Raw genomic sequence first — 16,743 nt, 5'->3', positions numbered from 1 at the left:
AGTTTAAGAGGGTGGAGTCAACGTAGAACTGGCTAGCAAGATTATGTGTTTCTCGCCACCCGGGCTCAGTGGCTAAGAGTAGGTGGACAGTTGTATGTGCCCAGAACTGGAGTATTACCAGGGGATAATGGCTGGAAGGAGAAGGAAGTAAAGGAGCTGAAGGGGATGCAGGTAGAGAAGAGCGTGGTAACGGAATCTAAGCCAGAGGGGAGGGAAGTGAGGGCCCGTGACATGTCATGGACAGTTTCTTTGCATGTAGCATATGTGCACTTCTTGCATGTATTTATGTATTCACTTTCCAAGCATTTATTGAATGTTTCCATACGTGCCATGTGCCATTTTAAGCACTGAGAATAAGATACTGAGCAAAAAAGAAGGTTCCCTCATCTCATTGAGTTACATTCTTGTCAGGAGAAAACAGATCACAGACAACAAAGAGATGAAAACAAATAGCAAAAACAAGAATACTGCTCACAGCTAGGCAAAGAAATTAAAATCTGGTACTGTGAGAGAGATGAACTGGATAGCTAGAACGTTTAGGACTGTCAAGAAAAGCTCCTGTAATGAGGTGGCACACAAGCTGAGATTTCAATGTCAAGAATGACCCAACTGCATTAACAGCAGAGACAATATGGTCCTGGGCACGGGGAAGCCTATATGCAGAGTTCCTAATATGGAAGCCCACTGAGTTTGTTAGAAACACAGAAAGGGGACCAGTGAGGCTGGAGCATGGTGACTGGGGGACAAAGTGAGGAAAAGAGATGGGAGAGGGAAATGGGGAAGAGATCATACAGAGCTTTGTAAACCAGAGTGAAATGTTTAGATTTTATTCTATATATACATGCCATAATAGGATCTGTTTTGTGTCCATAAATTCTCAATCTAGAGGCTGTAGAATGAATTATAGAACTGGTGACAATCGAATCAGGGAGACCAGTTAACACAGGTGAGAAATCATGGTGGTTCGGTTGTGGAGACTGAGAAAACCAGAAGGATTTCAGATGAGTATTCAATACTTTACACTCTGAGAGTGGTCAGCGCTTGATCCCTAAAACGAATTATATATGATAGGTCAGAAAAAGCATTCAAGGAGATGAGTGACTACCTGACTCCAACATTTGAATATTGTCCCTTATTATATTCACCCTCTGTAGCTACAGGCCCCAAGGGCAACTTCAGGCATATTCATGTCTAACAAATGGTTCCATTCTACCAGAAGCTTACCAAACTGCCAACAGGAAATTCACTCATTTGTCAGGGAGGGAAGGAGAGTGGAAGAGGAAGGAGGAAAAGAAAGAAAGGAAGAGAGGGAGGGAGAGAGGGAGGGAGAAAGACAAGGAAAGAAAGACATAGAAAAGATGTCAAGAGCTCCATGAATGTAACAATTTTAAAGGAAAGGATACAGTGGATAAGTAGCTAAGGTTTCATTTGGTAATTAGATTCTGTATTTTTAATATTCACCATGTCCTTCATGTACTTCTCAGAGGCATATTTGAAAAGGTAGGATTTCTGTTTCTCTGGGCAATGATTAGGCATGTACTTGTCCTGATTGTCTCAGTCTGCATGTGTTAGTGAGCAAACCTGTCCCTGCTGTCCTCTCTAAACAATGCAGGTATCAATGCTCATGAAAATCACTGCACTGCCTTTGAGATTATGGGATTTCTTCCATCCACATTAACCTTTAAGATGAAAAATAACATTTGCCTTTGCATGAGGTGGGGGAAGGGGAAAGAAAAAGCCCCAAAGATATGAGGGGCACCAGCAAGCTGTCACTGACATAAATAGTGACTGTGTCTTGGTCTGGAATGACACTGAAGCAAAAGCTTTTGTCATAATGGAGTGAAAGGAAAAAAAAAAAAAAAAGGGTTAGGTTGAAAATGACAAGTATGTTCAAAGGAGTGAAGACATAGATCAGCTCAGTGAATTCCAGAGGAAGTAACAGCAATACTCCAGGTAGGGAAATATGCCTTTCAACAAGTCCCAGCAGGACAGCCAACTCATGAATATTGGTCCCAATACCCACCTGCATCATTTCAAAGAGAGCTCTGGGAGGAAACAGAGATATTTGAACCTGGGGACTAATCTTTATGTAATTTAAATGTGCTGCGGACAGCTACACCTGTGCAATTGGCAATTGCTATACACAGCTCCATTTTTAGTGATTAGAATTAACTCTAACCTCAGCAAGATGTGGCTGGTATACAGCAATTTTATTTTCCATGTCTTTAGCATGGGTTTGAAAAATTCCTACATTTTGGCTTCAGTTACTCACAAGTTACAGAAAGAGTGATACTCACACCTTTATAAAAAGTATCAAATTTGAGAAAGGATGCCCTGAAACTTAGATGTTTCTCATTTGCAAAAAGGATGTTAGGGAAGTTCCTAAGAATGGATCATGGTGGTTATCATGGACATTTTCTAAAGAAGATATATTTTGATGACAAATTAGAAATAGAAGTTAATCATTAAGCAAAATTGAAATGCCAGTGAATTAATTAAATCTTTATGCATGAAATTTATTTTAGAAACTTAACACCTGTCAAAGTATCCCCAAAATGATGACCAGAATTGTGATGTTTTACCTAGCACTTAATCATGTGACTTGGTATGAAATGTAGCATTCATTTTAGAGATGTTGATGCCAAGTATCAAAAAACATGAGCTGAGAAATGTTACTGGAACATGCTGTGATGAGAGTAAAGCATGCAGGACTGAGGGGTATTCTAGAACCAAATTAAAAAAGCACTAGTGGAGGCAGGTCTATGCTTGGGAAAAGCAGAACATTCTTCCTTTTCAGTGCAAGAAGTACTTTCTTGTACTTTCCCTGTATTGAGGGAAAGCAAAATCTAACATGTTTGGGTTTCAACATAGTAAAACCATTTGCCCAAGGAAAGGACAGAGTATGGAAAGAGCAATTTTCAAATGGTTGACCATTACTTAATTTTCTTCTCAATATTCCAGAAGGTCCAGCACAGTGTTGGACACATGGGTACACAGTTAGCCATCCATGCTGGGTGCCCGATTAAAAAAATATGGTCTCAAGTTTGCCAAAGCAGACACTATACCTTTGTGAATATACTACCAAAATTCTACATGAAGGATAGGGTTTACCTTTTTTGGTTTTCTACATTTTTTTTAAAGAAAATGTTAATTTATTTGAGGGGGCAGGGAAGAGGGGCAGATGGAGAGAGAAAATCTTAAGCAGAACATGCCTAAATGCAGAGCCTACCACAGGGCTCAGTCTCACGACATTGAGATCATGACCTGAGCCAAAATCAAGACATGGACACCTAGCAAACTGAGCCACCCCAGTGTCCCTAGACTTTTTTTTAAATGATGGAGAAAACAGTAATAATGCTCATTAAGTTTAGGTGCATTATTGTGTAGTTGTCACATTATATATGCACAAAGAGTTGAGCAAATATTTTTCTGGTAGTCAAAAACCATTAATGGACTACAAATGTCCTTGTGTCCTGGAAATTTCCAACATATATCTTCCTTGTGTTACTATCAACTTTCTCTCTAACATAAGGTAAATTTCAACCAGTATGTTTGTTCATCAATTGCAACCATAGGTTGTCTCCAGATAAAATATTTTTTTTTAAAAATCAACAAAATATTCTGTGAGAATCAATTGGCTTTATGGAATATACAATAAAGAATCTGGTTATGTTACTATAACTTCTAAACTGTGTGCAACATATCCTTTTATCAGTAAAATTCATAATAACTTTGTGCATTCCAGGAGAACAAATTGAGGATAGGGCAGATAATACCCAAAGTGAAAATACCCAAATACAAAGAAAATGAGGCCTGAAATGACCAAATTTCCATATTTAAAATGTAAAAGTACAGATGGAAATCTGGGTTGCAGGAAATCTAAAAATGAAAAGATTAACAGATGCTGGTCAAAACAGGAAGAAGTGACCAGTCTTCTACATTTTTGAGAACACCTGTAGCCTTTGCCTAAATTTTTTTGTCTTCAAAGAAACTAGTAACTAAATAACTAATATTAGGTAATTACCATCTATCAGATGCTATATTAAACATATTACATGGAACATCCATTTAATGACCACAAGAACCCAAGAAATCAATCTCGTCGTTCCCGTTTACTCAGATGGGAAAACAGCATCAGTGTGATGTGAGACACTTCCTGGAAGTACTGGTAGTTGCTCTGGCAACGTTTTTTTAGACTAGAAAGAAGTGCTTATCATTTCCACTGGAAATAAATAAATATAAATAAATATATATTATATATATATATAAATTAAACTACTCCATTTGAGTAAATCTTCCAGAATTTCAATCTACCTTTCTAGCCCTAATCCACCACAACTGAACTACCATAGTAGTAGTTCAACAAACTATTTTTCTGTCCAGCTCACCTAATCTCTCACATACATATGTTACATTTTCAATTTGTTTGCCTTTTTTTCAATTAACCTTGTTTCAAATAACTTTTCCTCACAAATTCCAATTCCAAAATCTATCTACCCTATAGGGTAAAATATAAATGTAGTCTTCTCTGTGGATTCCTTGATCTTCACAGCTTAAAAAAATCCTTTACTCTTCTCACTCAAGTTGCTTTAACTGTGTCCCCATAATACTTAGCCACTTTCCACACTGAATTAGGAATTCTTTCCCAAGTAAGATTCTGTAAAAACTCCACTCAATTGGTTCTACCATCTTCAATGTCTATTCATATCAAAGGCTTTGAGAAGTCCTTGCACTACAAAAACATGCTGTAACTTTATTTTTCCCCACATTACCCCATTTACTTTACCCTGGAATCCTCTTTTCTCCAAATACCCATTAATAACACATGGCTCCAGTGTTCCAAAGGGATCGCAATTTAGGGAATACTAAAATATATCAATACTCCTATTCATGAAGGACAGAGACTTGGATGGCCATGGAAATAAGGTCACAAAACCAGATTTTATCTCTTTATCACTCAGTGAGACATACCATTACTTTGCTTATAGGAACTAAAAAAAAAAATATATATGGTTGAATGAATTGAGTAAATGAATTGGAATCACTAGTTTTATTCTTGAATAAGGAGGACCTAACAAGTATCTAACTGGATAGCATCCCTATGACAAAGTTATTCCAAAAAACAGTCTAAATAGCAACCGACAGAGGCGATCACCAGGCATATGGCTGACAGCTCCTCAGTTTACTGCACACGTAGGGAAAAATAGCAGCAAAGATTTGGGAAGTATCAATATGGCCTGTCATTATCCCAAAAGTGTCTCCCACACTGGCATGCCAGAAGACTGTTTATGGAAGTTCTTTCCTTAGGTTCAGACCTCCTGCCTATCCCTCTCTATTTTGCAGTCTTTCTGGTAGGAGTCTCTGATGTAGAACTAGCAATTTTATCTTATGATCCTCCTTTTCCAGACTGGAGAGCGAGGACACAGGAAAAAATAGGTACCTTCCAAGGAGAGACTTCTGACGTGGTGTGTGTGTGTGTAGGGGGGTTATAAAAAGGCCACCAAAGGACTAACTTAGTAAACTAACAAGTTTTTCAATTGTGTATGTAGATATGCATATCTATGTGAACCTAAATGTAAAAGGGTTTCCTCCTTTTGAAAACTATGTTTCCAGCTACAAACAACCATAAAGACACTGAAAAACTAGAACAAAGTTTTTAATATCAAGATTATTTTTCTTTTACCATTACCCAGAGCTGCCAGGAGAAAAGCTCAGTGGAAAAGCATGAAGACTGTAGACAGAGTGAACCCAAGTTCAGCACAGTCTAGCAAACATGATGGCAAGATGTGTCTTTATTACCTATTACAAGCTGCCTGCTCTGTTCTCGGAAAAATGATCAAATCTGTTACCTCCTGAAAGCCAGTCACTGAGAGATGCTCCTCCCCTGTCCACCTACCTGGAGCTGCATCTGCCCTGCCTAGGGTCCTCACACAATCTTCCACGCCATGATTTATGGTGAGAAAGGTAAGGTTTGCTAGACAAGTTGTACACTAGAGCAGAAGGGAACCTAGACAAACCAATAAAGAGAAGAAAGCAAGGGAGGGAGTGGACAGGAGAAAAAAAAATAGAATGACTATTAAATAATTCAGGACAATTGCCCAAAGGAAAACACACATTGAATGGGAATGAAGGAAATAAATAGATCAAGGTATACAGCAGAAGGAAAAAATAGAGAGGAAAGAAGGAGGAGATAAAAGAGCTCACCCAAGGGAGAAAAGCAAGAGGGCATTGCTGGGTCTCGGCAGGAATATTAATAACCAGATAAAGAATTGATAAAAACAGCTCATAATCTCTTGACATCCTCTGTGGAGGCCTAGGCAGTGGCTTCTGATGATTCAAACAGGTTTATAATGCCCTCGGAAAGCCTATTTCTCTGGCCCAGGTTTAGAGGACCTTTGCAGTAGCATCATATTCGTAGGGGTCAGACAGGGACTTCAGAAGGAGTGACCTGAGGATAGTGGCTGAGGGTGGAAAGAAAGGAATTTTAATTTCATCCTAGAACTGAGATACACACATTCTGAATTTAACAGTGAACATTTTTGTCTGGCCAAATGATTTATCCTATGCTGTGGATATTGTTCCACTGGGTTTTTCTGTCTTCCAATGGTCAGTGACAATTTTCCCTGAGTGACAAATGCAATGAATATGGGAGTCAGGGGGAATGCAAAACTTACCTGACAAAAAGTTACCTCTACAGAAAAGACGTTCTGTAGCTGTACCAAAAATGGGAAATTAGGAGAGCAAACACTATTCTGCGGACACTTATTGAGCCTGGGACCCTCAATGGAGGAAAAGGGAGAACTAGTTACCATGTGTCAGATGAAGAGACACAAAAAAAGGCACCCTGGGATATACAGTCACCCTATTTGAAAAGGCAGTAGGATATCTGTGCTTGCTAAACTCATTCCATGCAACTTTTTGCTCTTAACGTTAAGCTAAACTTCCTTAAGAACACTTAAGAGTCTGTGCTTAACAAACCTCCCAGGTGAATGCCGAACACCCTGAATCAGACACTGGACTTGACCTCTCAGAACCTCACTTTAGTCATTAATAAAATGGTTCTAATAACCTGCCTTACGGATAACCCACTGTGGAAAGGAGGCGCTTTAAAATGTTTGCTATCTATGTATGTCTCTAAGTGCTTTCAGAATTATAAATGGCACACTCTAAAGATTGAATTATTAGATTTTTTAGAAGTCCAATAAAGACATAAATGTGGACAGGGTTGACAAATCCCACTCCCAAAGCTGGGGTCATCCTCCACACTGCCCAGTACAAGGCGGGTGGAATGGCAGTTGGAAATATCCACCATAGGCACTGGTAATTTGATTGATAGGTATCTACATCCTCCATTAGACTGTGAGTTCCTCAAAGGCAGAGACCATGTCATCCAAAGTTCTTCTTCTATACTCAGCTACATAGTAAGTACTCAATTTGTGTACGAATAAATGATCACATAGGTTAAAAAAGTTACTGGATTGTCTTGACACATCAGAAAATAGAGAGGAGAGCTCTGACAATGAGATAACTCCTCTTGCCATGTACCAGCCCACAGGATTTGTCACCAGCCCAGAGCAAATTGTTCCAGTTCCTTGCTTAGATTTCTGTATCTTTTAAAACAAAGGCATAATGCATGAGGCTAAAGATGGAGTCTCAGCAGTACATCTTTTCTGGATATTGCTATTTCAAGTTTCCTTCTGCTGGGCACATAGCTCCACTGCAATATATATATATACCTCATCGGAAACAACTTTGTCCCGGGTTTGGTCAGATTGAGAGTCATCATCCCTCAGTCAGGTCAGCGGAGAGGTGGGAAAGTATATGTTTCCCTATGACTCACTAGGTAAATTTCCCCTCACTTTACAATGAATACACGGAGGCTCCAAGAACGCATTAGTTGGTCCAAAGCAACACTGTACTTGAGCGTGAACTCTGGTTTATAAGAGAGAAAACTTAAGTTCAGTGCTAGCCCCTGCTTGGCTCCTACTTGGTTCTAGCCATCCATTTGGCTCCTCTACCCAGATGATACTGGCTGTGGTTCTCTTGCTCTCCTTGGGCTCCTTAATTTCCTACCCACCCACCCCTAGTATTTTTATGGTTTGAAGAATTCATAATCACTCAGAATCTGCTCCCAACCTGATGTGTCAAAAATCACACTCCCAGTGGTGCACAAGCTGGTTCGTTTTCTGTTGTCCCCTCTGCTTCTAGTTGACAGTACTTTCCTGGGAATATTTACTGAGAGCCTTGTGTTGTTCAAGATACCATTCCCAGGCTCTAACATGCACTAACCAATGTTACTGATAATATTAATATCATCAAATCCAACTACCATTTGTGTCTCATTATTTTCATCGACCTCTCAATACCATTTGACACAGTTCACCTCACCTTACCTCCAAAAATTTTGTTTTATTTTCCTAAGACCATGCCTTTCTGGTTTTCTTCCTTTCTCACTGCCCTTTTCTAACTTTTCTCCTCTATTTGATATCTGAATGCTGGGGCATTAAAGAGCTCTACTTCTCTACTCTTCTCTATCTCAGAGCTTGGATTTAGGATTTTAGAGCAGAAACAATTCTAGTAACATCGGGATCTAGATAGATCTGAGTAAGGATGTCACTATGATGGACTAGATTAAGAAACCAAGAATTCAAGGCTTGAGAACAGTTTTCCACACAGAAATTGAAATCATCCCCAAAATAGCAAATACTTGGGTAAGATAGCTATGAGCCATGTTTGAGATTGTGTAATGAATTTGAAGGCAAGACTGGAAGCATGGATGAGAGAGCCTAATAGAGGAATGAAAAAGGGCCTGGAGAGCTGAGAGTGGCCTTAAGACCTGAAGAATATAACAATTTCACTTCTCAATTTCTATTAACATCAGTCATGACTGACCTTTCTCCTCTGGACCACTCCCAGCAACTTACTGAATAGACATTTATGACATTTGATTTTATCAACATTTTTTAAAAGATTTTGTTTATTCATTTGACAGACAGAGGTCACAAGTAGGCAGAGAGGCAGGCAGAGAGAGAGGAGGAAGCAGGCTCCCTGCCGAGCAGAGAGCCCGATGTGGGGCTCGATCCCAGGACCCTGAGATCATGACCCGATCCGAAGGCAGAGACTTAACCCACTGAGCCACCCAGGTGCCCCTACATTTTTAATAAATATGTATGACAGATATGTTATAATATACTATTCTTTGTCTTTGACCATATTGTAACTTCTAGATCCTAGGAGAGAAGGAACTGGATCACATATCCTTTGCCACTGTTGATCCTCAGACAACTTCCCACAGATAAAAAAATGACACTCATTTGTATGTCTTGATTGGAGGAGTGTCTGTTCATATCTTCTGCCCATTTTTTGATATGTTTGCCTGTTTCATGTGTGTTGAGTTTGAGGAGTTCATTATAGATCCTGGATATCAACCTTTTGTCTGTACTGTCATTTGCAAATATCTTCTCCCATTCCGTGGGTTGCCTCTTTGTTTTCTTGACTGTTTCCTTTGCTGTGCAGAAGCTTCTGATTTTGATGAAGTCCCAAAAGTTTATTTTCACTTTAGTTTCCTTTGCCTTTGGAGACATATCTTGAAAGAAGTTGCTGTGGCTGATATCGAAGACATTACTGCCTATGTTCTCCTCTAGGATTCTGATGGATTCCTGTCTCACGTTGAGGTCTTTTATCCATTTTGAGTTTATCTTTGTGTACAGTGTAAAAGAATGGTCGAGTTTCGTTCTTCTACATATAGCTGACCAGTTTTCCCAGCACCATTTATTGAAGAGTCTGTCTTTTTTCCACTGTATATTTATCTGAGGGGTTTGAAGTGGCGGGGGGGTGGGAGGTCGGGGTATCAGGTGGTGGGTATTATAGAGGGCACGGATTGCATGGAGCACTGGGTGTGGTGAAAAAATAATGAATACTATTTTTCTGAAAATAAATCAATTTAATAAAAAAAAAGAAATAAAAATGACACCCATCACAGATTTGAACAAGAATTCTTGTATTAATATAGCTTGCAGAAACAGTATTCTTTTCTCTCAAGATTACAAAATATTTGGGGTCTGTGAGGTTCACTGTACCTTCTTGTCCCATGAATGACAAGCATCCCATCTGGACAGATCTAGTACAGCCATACACCTAAGCTGGAAGAGGGAAATGAAGGCCCACGAATGCTCCCTTCCCCCGTTATTGTGGGTCTGGTCTTCGTGTCTTGTGCACAGAAAAATCTGTGGGAGGATGCTCTGATGTTTGCCTCTGTGCTCAAGGAGGTGGTAAGAGTCATCCTATTCTTGGCAGGGGAATAGCGTGTGAAAAGGAGGAGGGCATCATACTCATCCTCCCAGTCACTGGAACACCTGAACCTAACACCACTGACTCAGCATTTTGGTTGAACTTACAAATTAGATCAATCCAAGAAATACCTGAAACCGTCTTTCCAGCCCTCATCTCCTTCTACCATGTTTTTCTTTGCTTCATTGTATTGAATAATTTCTTTGAAATCACCTGACTCACTTATTCAAAAGAACATACTGCATCCCTAACATGTGCCAGATATTCTGCTAGGCAAAGAGATAACACAGCTGAATAAAACTCAGGAGTGTCCTGTCTTTAAGAAGTTCATCATTTAGTGTCTGTTGGAGGGAAGGAAAGTCAGCAGCCTAAGACAGTGAAACAAGTACTAAAATTGGTGAACATACAAAGATCTGTGGGAGTCCAAGGAAAGGACCCTATCCACAGAGAGGAACGCAGTAAAACCATCCCAGGTGCCATGATCCTTGGGCTGTAGAACTTGTATGCAGTAAGCAGCATACCTAGAGTTCCAAGCAGAGCTTGTACAGAGGCCCAGGGGTGAGAGAGCATGATTCACTGTGGAAAATACCTCAGGCTGGCATACTTTCCCACTCTCACTTATATCTGAATGTTCCAGACATGAACATTATAAATTCAACTTCATTAGTGTCATCGACTTAAGCTTTTTAAAAAATGGCCTGGGACAGGATTTCAGTGAATGAATTAAAAATCACAGCTAAAAAAGACTACTGAAATAAATTTAACAATTAAAAAATTAAAAGCACTTTAGACAGGCAATGGAGTTTTTAAAGATCTGAAATTCATCAGGACTCAAAGCGCTGGTAGAAAAACAAAGAGAAAATCCCCTCTTCTTTCTACTTCTGGCCACGTTCGAGAGGAAGGGAAATTAAATGGTACTATTCTTTTCTCTGGTGATTCATTTGGTCTGTGTCTATTGAATAAATTCACAGAGGAAAAGTCACAGCAGCCCATACCAGATATTAAAAGATCTAGTCAGTTCAGCAAACACATGTATGGGCCTCCTTTGTCCCAGGCACAGTTCTAAACACTGTAGATGCAGAGGCAAACAAGACATGATGTGAGCCTCTGGGTAGTCTGACTTCTCTTTGAAGTCCACCTTCATGGCCATAACCACCATCACTAAGGATAGCTGCCCGAGACTGCAGGCTGGGAAAACCAGGTTATCATAGTCATATCAAAGGTAGGTATACTCCCTGGGCATGCCAAGTGCTGAACCTTCATAATTCACCAATATAAATACTACTAATTGTTGTAGACCCAAGAAACTGAATGGAATTAGTCCTAAAATTTTCTGACATTGGTGGACGTCAGTAAATCACTTGTTATATTGTAATCTCTTTTCACTGGGAAACATGGATGGGGCTAAGTCTAAGTGACATGAATAAATCTCCCGTCACCCCCAACCCCCATCTAGCACCTTTCTGCATTTTGAATTTATAGCTTTATTTCTATTAATTCCCAGTAGTACTCACTTAGATTAAAGCTGCATAAGAAATTGGATTTTTTTCCCTACTTTTGCCCCTGAAAAGTATTATAAAAAATAACCCAATAAATCGCAACATGATGTCAAACTTCAGGGCCTATGTGCATCTGTGCTATTGGGGAAGAAAGGTAAAATTATTGACAGCTAAACCAATAAGATTACATATTACTATTTATCAGAAGGAAGGATAAAGGACATTTCTTCTAAACTGAACCAAATTCACAAGAAACAAAACTCTCAGGGGTGGAAAATATAATTGTTTTATTTCGTATGCAGCTACCCTAATCTTTTATGAGATAAAAACATTTTAAAAGATTAAGTTTTTGTTGTTGTTATTATGCTGTTTTTCTCACTCCAAAGAGTGGAAACTTGGACAGATATGGGTTTTAGGCCATTTCCCCTCATAGACTCATTGGCTGTGGTATTGAGCTAGAGTTGAAGAAATCACCTTGTCCTGATGTATGGTCCCAAGATTATAATAAAAGACATATTAATTCTAAGTTCATGAGGAAAAGGAAGAGCAAGGGTGATACTCACTGAAAAGCTTAGGACCATTTAGACTGCCAAGATTTACTTTATTTGAAAGGAGAACTGAAAAGCCCTGGCCATAAGGTGGCTTCTTGTTTGGGGGCTATAATCAATAAGTTATGAGTAATCAGCATCCCTGTCTTCATCACCAATCTCTCCCTAAAACAATTCTCTTTTCAGAAAGTGGCTCATAAAATCTGTCTACAATGACTGCCAGACATTTAAAAAGCAAAGCAAAGCAAAACGAATAAGACACATTGTTCCATAAATCTTCCTTATCAAAATATACAGTCTCAAGAAGAGGGGCTAAGTGTGAACATCCTCATGGCTTTGTTTGGAAATTCACCCTTGCACACAGCATTCACTCAGCATGGGCCGTATGCTCCAAGGATCCAGGCCCTTTGCTGGACCTTCAGTAGTAAAAGGCATGGTCTGTGCTCTACAGAAGTCACCAACAGATGTTCCCCAAGGGGAAGAAGCTTTGCAAATACTCCACTTAATACCTTCAATGCATTCTTTTACCTTATTTCCATTTATCTAAAGCCTACCTTTTCATAAAATCTCTTATCTCAGAAGTTACAAAACAGGCATTCTTCACAATAATGTTAGAGAAGACAATGTGAACCCCTTCCAACGGGTATGCCCCGAGCAAGGAACAAGTAGACAGAGAAGAACTGGCAATTCCATTGTTATTTGAATAATCTGATCAACATATATAGCTGAACAAAATCACTGGAATGCTTATGGACTTCCATACTTAGGGAAGAACTTGGGCCAGCCAGGGACATGGGAAAAACAACTTCCCCATTTCATCGTCAGGCTCCAGAATTGGAGAGAGTACAGTAGGCATAGTATGACTTTGGCTGTAAGAGGCCAACATGTTTTATACCTTATTGAGGATAGGGAGGCTGTGTGCATAGGGTAAGGAAGGAAAAAAAATCAAATGGAAACTTATGAGAAGTTCTCAATAATACAGCTGGAGATCAATAGTAATGGGTTTATGGACACACATTCTCTTTCTCCATTTCCCAAATTTGACAGGATCCAGTACTTACAACTTCTAAAACCTTAACTTATAAGAGTTGCAAAAATATAAATAACTGCCTATAGCTGATACACAAATATTTGGGAGATTTTACACTTTTGGCTATCTCCAAATGGCAAGATGTAGAATTCTCTGCATAAGGGAGCAAAGACCGGACCTTAACCATTATTTCCAGAAGAGGAAAAGCCTCTATTTCAAAAGATGTAAGTCATTTGTGTTTCCAGGGTTTGGCTCTGGGGCAAGGAGTCTCTTTGTTCTAGGAGAGAATGCTTTTCAAAACCCATTAGATTGCACAGAGGTAAAGCAAGTGTTAACCATGTTTCTTAGGGGCAGCAACAACTCTTTTTCTGGATCAGAGAATTTCTGCTGAGTCTGGATTCTTGAATGGAGAGAATTCTGGAGATTTTCAGTAACAGGTGGAAAACGAGGATTATATAGGCTTGTTCGTGTCACGTGGTGAACATCGGGGAGCCAGACAGGGAACCTGGCCACCAAGGAACTCTGAAATCTGATTTGGATAGATGGTCTTTAGGAATGACCTCTTTTTTGTAGCAGTTAGAGGACCTGGCAATGAGTTCTAAGAAGTAACTCAGGAGAAAGTCATGTTCCTTCTGTGGGCCAGAACAGAGGTAACTGGCCAGATCTACTTCCCTAGAGATGGGGGTGCAGAAGGAACAGGCGAACCTAAAGGAAATCAGACTTAAGAAGACAAGCTGGGACAGGTTGGAGCCGCAGTCAGGAGCCAGAGGCTGGCTAGGACAGGAAGAGAATGTCAAACTGATTTGTGGAGCGACTATAAGCTGACTTTGGGGAAAAACAATGGGGCAAAAGAGTGGACTTCCTGAACTTCCTGAACTATTGTAGACAGTAATTTGGGTATCTATAATAATTTGGGTATCAATATAATTATGTCATTATTTTATAGGCTTACATTTTTCAGGCCCGTGACATGTGAATTATATCTGTAATTAGGGTATTAGCCCTAATATCAGTATATTCCTACCTTTACCCACTAACATAAGATACAGAAGATAAATCTAAAAGAATTATATAAAAGGTGAGAACAGAGACATTTCTCTGGGCCACAGAGATGAGAGTTTCACCAGTACTGCCTTATAAAAGAGAGGTTAGTACTGTAACAGTGTAAAATAATCTAGCTGATTATGTTATAATTAGCCTAATTTTTTTAGCTTATAAGATGTACTTTACCCCATAGCACGGAATCAGTAGAAGAACCCTCGCTGGTTAACTTACAGTGGTTTTACTAAACTGACAAGTTCTTAAGGTGTTTGGAAAATCAACACAAAAATGTCCAACAAAAATCACTACCTCTTCTTCACATATTGCATACCACTAAAGAGTGTACCTCTCTAAGAACAATGTAGTGGGGTCATATGATGTCTCCTTATTTTAATCACATACCAATACTTTGGAGGCTCAATAGCCACATGCCCAAATCAAGGGCCAAGAAGAGATACAGAAATCTGACAAGCCCAAGACAGACAAGGTGACTGTATTAAGTATCTCTCATTGGTCATGACTGGATCCTTTCCCTTACATCACTTTTATTTTATCACAGTGACATTGACTTTTAGAAGTAGGGCAGAATTTGAACTATCTCCTGATTTTGAGAGCTGGACCAGTAAATGGATAGATGCCCTCCAGGCATCCTTAGGAAAGAAACTGAAAATAAAATCAAGAGAATTACGCAAGTCCAGAGATCTAGTTCAGGCCCATTTTTCTCTGGCCAAGGGCAGCATGATACAGGATTTGGAGTCAACATGCAAGTTTTGAGCTACTTGAACATACACATATGACCTTTAACAAAGAATTTAACCTCCCTGAGCCTTAACTTCTCCAACTTTAAAATGAAAATATTTATGATAACCAGCACTTAAGTTTGTTCTGAATATTGAATGAATGTGTATTTGAAAAGCACTTTGTAAACTATATTTACTATTCATAACAAATTATAATCTTAAAGGAGCTTGATTTGGAGAGTCAACAGTAGACACCAGAATAAAACTATCATGTTTTGATGGGTGTGGACAAGAGAGGAATGGTGAGGTATTTTGTCAGAGGGAAGATGACTTAGCAGCATGTAAAAAATATGAGTCTGAAAAACTGCCTCTATGTCGACCCCCCTCCACTCGTGGAGAGGAGGGTGCAGAAAGAGCTTACCAGTCCAACCACCGCACACCTAGCCATTTCTCAGTACTTCAGGATCCAACCTGTCCCACATCTTGTAGCCTGTCAAGGGTCAGAAACATTGAATGGATGAAGAATTAAGCTCTTGGGAAATCTATTCAACCAAATGTAAGTTTGAAAAGAGGCAAAGGGAAAAAAAGTCTTATATAAAAACTCTTTATCGGCGACAGAGGGCATAAGCTGTAGAGGTGAGATATTTTATTTTGCAGTACAGTGTCTGTAAAGCAATTTCTTCTCTTAGAAAATGATGTTTCTATTGGACTCTGAGCTATTTGTCATTCTGGGCCCCAAACAAAATATTTTTCATAAGAATATCAGAAATGTCATGCTGGATCAAACAAGTGGTCCCTCTAGCCCTGTGTTTTGCCATTCAAAGTGGAACCAAGAGAGGATTCACAAGAGGACATAGATACTCTATTTAGTGGCTTTAAAAACATTTTTGACTGTGGCTCACAGGACTAGAGTTTGAGCTGTAATACAGTACTCACACACAGATGCAAAAAACACACCTATTCATATTTACGTATGTTATGTATAGCTGATACATTGCATTCTATTCAATTTCCTTTTGTTTTTAACCCCTGGCCCCAGCCCACTAAACTGATTTCATGATCCACTAATAGGTCACAACCTACAGCTTGAGAAAACCTTGCTGTTTGTGCTGTCAGCCTCAAAGGCTAGGGACATAATCTCTAACACTTCTAGTTTTCTTTAACCCAGTGAGGATCTATTACTCATGAATTTACGAGTAAGTACAATATGAAGTGGAACTTCCTCTCACTTGTGGATTATGTAGTCCATTAGATAAGATAAATGTGATCAAAAGATCTAGATGAGGATAACAAGTTGGGTTTCCCTTTTCTTCCTTAGACATTACACCTCCATGGCAGAGAGACTATAAAAAGCTGCTTACAATGAATTAAACCTTATTGCAGTAAGAGTCATTGAGCATTTCTAGGGGTTTATTTGATTTTTATGACCAGATCCTGTGGACACGAATTTATCAAATATATATTATGTCATAGGTTGTATTTCCAAAAGATGGCTGCAAAAACACGCTTCACTTCCAAGCTTTGCTTCTGTGCAATCTTGTTGCATCTCTTTATGAGATGGTGTCCATTTCTCCATCCCACTGAATCTGGCTGGA

At 39.3% G+C, this 16,743-nt stretch overlaps 1 long non-coding RNA gene across 1 annotated transcript; it reads left to right on the top strand.

Annotated features, from left to right (window-relative positions):
• Positions 1-1,905: 1,905 nt before the first annotated feature.
• Positions 1,906-7,401, top strand: LOC116595562. Its single transcript, XR_004287739.1, has 3 exons — positions 1,906-1,953; positions 5,694-5,964; positions 7,337-7,401. It is a non-coding gene; the product is annotated as an uncharacterized LOC116595562 (long non-coding RNA).
• Positions 7,402-16,743: the final 9,342 nt, after the last annotated feature.

This window comes from Mustela erminea, chromosome 7 (assembly GCF_009829155.1).
Source record: "Mustela erminea isolate mMusErm1 chromosome 7, mMusErm1.Pri, whole genome shotgun sequence".
Classification (NCBI taxonomy): domain Eukaryota; kingdom Metazoa; phylum Chordata; class Mammalia; order Carnivora; family Mustelidae; genus Mustela; species Mustela erminea.
This window is presented reverse-complemented; position numbering and strand designations above follow the sequence as displayed.